The sequence below is a fragment of the Sinohyriopsis cumingii genome, unplaced genomic scaffold (genome assembly GCF_028554795.1).
Source record: "Sinohyriopsis cumingii isolate HCF-2022 unplaced genomic scaffold, ASM2855479v2 utg000160l, whole genome shotgun sequence".
Lineage (NCBI taxonomy): Eukaryota > Metazoa > Mollusca > Bivalvia > Unionida > Unionidae > Sinohyriopsis > Sinohyriopsis cumingii.
The window spans coordinates 45,993-52,898 of NW_028315873.1; the positions used below are offsets into that span (position 1 = coordinate 45,993).

The 6,906-nt window shown below is 35.4% G+C and overlaps 1 long non-coding RNA gene across 2 annotated transcripts; it reads right to left on the bottom strand.

The window, feature by feature from the left end:
* Nucleotides 1–4,959: 4,959 nt before the first annotated feature.
* Nucleotides 4,960–6,611, bottom strand: LOC149774612 (uncharacterized). Of its 2 annotated transcripts, XR_016416757.1 has the most exons (4): nucleotides 6,421–6,611; nucleotides 5,765–5,922; nucleotides 5,462–5,568; nucleotides 4,960–5,013 (listed from the first exon to the last, which is right to left on the bottom strand). It is a non-coding gene; the product is annotated as an uncharacterized LOC149774612 (long non-coding RNA). The 2 variants fall into 2 exon arrangements; XR_016416758.1 differs by lacking the exon at nucleotides 5,765–5,922.
* Nucleotides 6,612–6,906: the final 295 nt, after the last annotated feature.

A 6,906-nucleotide genomic window follows, 5' to 3' on the forward strand; every position in this document is an offset into this window, starting at 1 on the left:
ATAAAGACATAATACTATCATTTAATCACTGCATACAGGAAACAGACACTTGTGTCTGCAAAGTGCCTTTCATTGGATTACTTTGGTTTATTAAAACCAAACAGCGATCCACTCAGGATTTTCTAGGGTAGATACAGAGAATATATTATGGTCATTCAGAACACTATCAATACATCAGACCAGATTGTTTTTATTATTATTTAGGCAAAATAACTTACTAAGTCGGATGGTGATAGGTTATGTGGAATTTGCATTGAATCATCTGATCCCAGAAGATTTGATACAATGTCACTGGCTATGCTAATCATCAAGTGCAGTTGCACGGCACCATAAGACTTATCAAGATACCATAAGCTAGAAAGATGAAGAAAAAGAAAAACAATGACACAAAAACAAATCCTGCAAACTGTGTGCAAAAACGAGTCCACAGATTATAGATGAAAACTTTACTATATTTAGCTTCAAGATATTAATAAATTCGGATTACTTCCTCCAGTTTGCTACAGTAATTCATGCCCATTGCACTCATAAATAGTTCACAGTCCTTGCAGTATTTTGTGTGGGCCACAATATTTTAATTGATGCAGCTGATGCTCCATTCTTCAGTTCAGTGTTGATTCAAACATTGCAATGTCCCTTTGGGATGTGTGCATAAATAAAGAATGCCTGTCCCTTCATTACCACACTTGTTGAATTTATCGTGTCTCTCTGAAAACTGTACCATGTGAGAAAGAATTTTATAAACAAACTGGACATAAGTATTGCTAGACATATACTCAGACCTGAGACTGCATAAAAGACTGCTTACTTGTGAGGCATTATCAGTGCTAGGGCTTAAGGTAATAACTTGCTATATGTTTGGTAAGGCAAAATAAGGGGCGTTATGACTTAAATTAAATTGAAACTGTGAAAAAGCAAAAGGTTCAGATGCAATAAACTTTTGTTTTTCCTCATTTGTTATATTACAGTGCCAAGAAAGGTCTTGTCTTTTATCTTTTTAATCTCTTGCCAATTTTAAGTCATCGTCACTAACCAAGTCTTTAAATCAATTCTTGGCATATTTAGCTAAAATGGTGTCTACTGTTCCATTACATCATTGATTGTTTAGCTTGCTTGTATGGAGCTTAACACCATTTTTCAGGACATCATAGGCTTTACATGGCAGCCAGCATATTTATTGGAGGAAATCAACACACATAAGGCTACTGGCAAGCTTTCTCATATACACACATTGGTTGGACTAGAGAGAGTTGATTAGTTTGAGTGATGTGTATGCCTAGACCATTCTATAACCTAGGGCCCCATGATTGAATACAGCTTAAAGAAATTAACCCTAATTCAAAATCCTTGTTGCATTTAAATGATAACACCCACCATGCAAAGTGACACATGTCTCAAGATTTTCCAATTTGTATATGTTTTGCAACTTTTAATTCTGAGTTGATGCATGTGGATGTGGAAATTCAGTTACTGAATACTTAGCTACTTATATAAGAAGCTCTCACATTGGTAAAAGCATGCAATTGGGATTTTATTTGCAAGAGGGCAATTAATTGTTCAAAATACTGTTTTAGCTATCTACATATGCGAAGGGTTGATGTATAAAAAAGAGGATCAAGAAATCCTAGCTGGTGAAGATAATTGTATCCAAACTTGGTAGAAAGCGAGAAGGCCTTTTAATTTTGTCCAGCAGTTTCATTAAGGAACCAACTATAACACCATTAGAAGTCTATGAGCAAAAACCACATTTAGGACCAACTAGACAACAAAACCAAATGGATAGTTCCATTTACGGCCAACTAGACATCAAATAGGTCATATAGTGAAAGCACAATGTCAAAATGACCAGCCATCTAGGAGAAGTAGCAAGGAAAGGGTTTTCCAGATGCCCATTAAAACAGCTATATTGGAGGTTAGATTGGCACTATTTTAATTTACGTCCAACTAGACATAAGAAGTCTTTCACTGATATGACGATTCATTCAGGAGAAGTAAAGATAACAAGATTTTCAGGATGGCCACATTGGTGGCCTTATAGGATGTCTGTACAGCACCATAATTCTCATTCAGGACCTGCTAGACATCAGCATAAGTATTTTGTACACATGTTGACACACTGACACAATTATCCATTCAGAAGTAGCGATAAAAAGTTTCTTAATATGGCCACTGTGGCAACCACATTGTATGTGTGAGTGGCACCATCTTGTTTTTTCTTCCAGATATTTTCACACAAATATCATATTTAAAGATAACATGAATTCATACAAGATCTTGTCGGTTTATTTCATAACAGATTTTTCCCCCATATTAACATAATCTTTTGAGAACATTTATACATTATAGTTCTACAAAGTTTTCAGGCTGCCAGAAACTATTAAAATCACAGCAGAAAGTGTTATATTATATCTTTATTCAGCACTGAAAAATATTTATGAACTCTTAAAGTTTTTTCCCCTATATTAACTTAATTTAATGAAGATTTTCAGACTATAACCTTTCCATTGGATTTATTTTTTCAAACATGGCATAAAAAGTATGTTATAGTAACCAATTTTTACATTGCCTTCACCATCCCAAAAATCTCTATTATCAATTTCCTAGTAAAGAAAAGCCAAGAAAATAAATGGACAGTTAATATTCACTTCAGGATCACAGACCTGAGGCAAATATGTCATTGTTAAATCAAACATTTTTATTGTGTTTCCTTTGACCTAAATATATATGTACTTGCTGTTACTCTAAACGAAGGCTGGTGACCCAGTTGATAACATAAGGATTTCAAAACAAGTGTGAGGAAATGAGAAACATGGCCAAAGAAAATGCATACCAAGGTTCTACTTTGTATTTATTATGTACTTCTAACCAGCAGGGACAAGGGTAAACAAACCTCGTAAAATGCCGATCTGAGCCTTGTATCCGCCAGACGGGTAGGGGTGTACTGACCTTTTGGGGGTTTTAAGGATCAGTCTTTAAAATTAAGGCCTTAAAAATGTTGAGATCTTATATTAAAAATGACAATTTGAGCCTTGCAGATTCATGTCCACAGGTGCCCAAATAAAAAGGGGGGTGCAAGGGGCAAGCTTGTTGATGTGTTATAAAATAACTGACTTATCATTGGTGTGCTGACAGGTGATGTGTAATTAAATCACTGTTGTAATATTAATAATAAGTGAGTCTGCACTATGGAATTTCATACACCTAAACTAGCTCAACAACTAGAGGCAATTAAGAAATATATCCACATTCGTGATTCTGTCAAATGGCAGATACAACAGCATCAGGAAGCTCAAGTGGCATTTACAGAAGGTAAAGAGCAGTTATACTTGTTATCTTTTTAGGGATGTGTTTGGATTTTGCCTTCAAGCTGGAGCAGTCAATGGATATATAATAAATCGCCATGGTCGGAATTTACCCCAAGATGGAGTAATCGATTGGTAAAGTCTTATCCAAAGTCAGGGTTTTATTTAAGCTTCAGGTGCAAGTTTTTGTGCATGTCCATGCCCTTGCATAAAGCACAGTTACACGTTTTTTTATATAGATATTTTTCAGTTGTAGACAGGAATAGTAAGTATTTGCGAGTGTTTGAAATGAATGGGTTCATTATGAATCGAGTGGCACCACATTTCAAAGCAAAATTGGATTGAAATGCAAGAACTGTAGTACGGAATTAGTGTCAGTTCTGGATCGTAGAATGGAATTGTGTGTGTGTGATTGGATTTTTAACGTAGCTTGAATAATTTTTCAGTCATATTGCTACGATGTCTGCAGTGTGGCAGTTTATAGTGATGCATAGCACTGGGGCATCATGCTGCAAACATGTAGTATGATGTTGCACCCAGTCACATTATCCTGACACCAGGCCGATCAGTCCTAACACTAACCTCTTAATGCTGAGCGTCTAGCGAGGCAGCTGTTAATACCATTTTTGTAAGTCTTTGGTATGACTTGGCCGGGGTTTGAACCCATGACCTCCCGCTTCTGAGGCGGATGCTCTAACCACTAGGACATCGGAGCAGTCAGAATGGAATTGTAACAATTACAATGGAAGGAATTTGTATTATGCTTGTTGGGGCATTCCTCACTGATGGCTGTCAGTGACATCATCATGGGAATATGTAACAGCCACATTTTGTAAGAACAAGGCGTAGTTGGTGAACAATACAGACACTTTTCTGCCATTTCCACTGGCTTCAGATCATATGATCTTCCCTCATTTTCCTCCATTTCCATGTATTTGGCCATGAAAGCAATGAAGACCTAGAGCGATTTAATAAAATTTGTAATTGAACTTGCTTTCATAATAGTCTGTGGGAGGGGTCCTCTTCCAGGCTGTCGGTGTCATCATCATGGAGAGGTGTGACAGAGCTAACAGTTACATGTTGAAATAACATTGCCATAAGATTGTGGCAATGTCATATAACGTTGTGGCAATGTGATTTGGTGAACTTGCTGGAATGCTGTATAATGTTATTAAAAAAAACTTCCTACAACATACTCACAACATATAAAACCTATATGCAAATCTGATGAAAGCTGCTTGTGTTTCTGAAACACATATTCCATACTGGTGGCAAGAATGTCCAAATCTACATTACAGAAATGAAAACATTACCATCCATCTAGGAGTTGCAAATGTATGAAATCCTCTTGTTGGGTAGTTTTACTAACAGGCTTTACAGCAGGGCCTTCCATTAGATTTAAATGTGGCAGGTAAGTTGACAAAGTAGGGTGAGGGGTTGGGAAGACCTACCCCAATGGAGATAATTCATTTTTTTTTTTAAAGTAGCATGGTGTAAGGTAAAAGTAGATGGGCTGATAAGGAATCCACTGAATTTACAGACTAAAGGTTCAGACATTTGTTTTTAAGAGAAAAATGAAGGAAGGAAACAATACAACATATATTTTAACATCACTTTAATGTTTATTTTCTAGATTTAATTAAGATTATGAATCAGAATCAGTCTCCAACTCCACTGTAAAGTTTATCTATTACTTCTTCTGCTCAGGCACCTGCAAATTAAAACAAAAGTGTAATGCTTAAATAAAGTCATATCATCTCAGTACTACTTATATATGCAGAAGTCATGTTAATCAGCATTATAAAAATGTATGAAATTTTCTTCCCTGCACTTGTGCTTCCCTTAATATCGTTAAGCCAAGATACAAGATAACTTTGCACTTGTCATATCTGGCAAGTGGATAGTGCAATCAATTTGCGCAAAGATGAATTTATTTCGTCCAAATATTTCATGTGAATAAAAATTCCAAATGGAGGCACTTGTCCGATCAGACAAGATGTATGTATATTGTAGTTAGCTGTACTCTAGCTCTGATAGTCCTGGGCAATAGGATAAGCTGATTTTGTTATCAGTTTAGAAATGCATCCGCTTTGCAAATACTATGCTTTAAAAGACGAAATTGAATCCAATATTGATGAAATAAGAGTCATTTGGATTACCTTGTTTTTTATCATTCTGCGTTGGTTGGGTGCATATTTGAGGGTCTCTGATATGGCCTCTTCCATTCCATTTGCCTTTGCTTTGCCATTATTTTTCAAGCAGGCTTCTGCAAGAGTAATACAATGTTTTGAAATAAGTTTCACAACAAAGGATGCATTGCATTTTTCTAAATGCCAGCAATAATCAATGGAATATTTTTAAAACATGTACTTTGAAATGTGGTCTCAAGTTACTTTATCAATTCATTTAAAAATCTCTGGCAAGTCACATGAAAAACACAATTTAAATCAAGCCATACTTACTTATCAAAACCTGACATATCACAAGCTCTTGAAATGCTTTTTTCCCTTTATGTCCCTTTGGACTATACTCTGGCCAGTCTTTTTGTTCCAAGCTTTTTTATCATCCTGCAGACACTATCCCCAATTGTAAAACTGCCAAGGGAGCTCAAGTAGCATATCTGAAAATAATAATAATAATAATATTACTATTTTTTGATTTTGATATTATTATTAGTAGTAGTATTTCATGATCGATGTGACAAAATATGCTTGTATATGGTTATTTTTTGCCATGGTTTTGCAAGCAAATTTATTTTCTCTAACTTTAAAAAAATTTGATAACATTAACTATGCAACACAATGTACTAACAGCAATTATAAACCAAATTAACCACCGTGAATCTATTAACTTCATAAACGACATTCACTCAAGGATTGAATTAAAATAGCCACATAATATGTAATAGTGTATGTAGTAAAATACCTGTTACATGTTCATCTCTAAACATGTTTTGGCCTACATCCATAAGACAAAACAGCTGACCACTACATGTTCACCCCACCCCCAAAAATAATTATACAGGCGCCGCAGAACTTGCATAATGCATATTGAGGTTCACAACAGCAAATAAAGGTTATAACAGTTTTTTTAAATAGAAAATAAGGCCCCAATTTACCATCTTCTTGGAGAGTTTGGGATTCTCCTCCAACCTCTGGCAAAGGCCCTCTAGTTCCTCCACTGAATCACATGGCATTGCAAGAATTTCTTCTCTATATTCTGTGTCTGGGCCTTGTGTATGAACTTGGAGGGCCAGCTGCTCCAACAAATTCTCAACATTTGTGCCCAGTTTCATAAGTACAGTGAACTGGAAATCTGTAAGAGATTTGTGATGAAATTAGTTTTGAAAGATCAAGATCATTAGTATAAACTCCTTATAAAGATCTGTACAGTGAACATGGGTTTAACAATGAAAAATATTTATGGAATGAAATACATGGTTTTTGTACAGTTTATTTGAAAATAAATAAAACTTTTCCCTATAATCCTTTATGTTTTTATTCCCTGGATATGTTGTTTCACTGCTGGTGTCTGTAAAGTCTGCATTCAATGTAGATGGTTTAGGCGTCTGACTTACAGAAAACAATGGTATACATATGAAAGG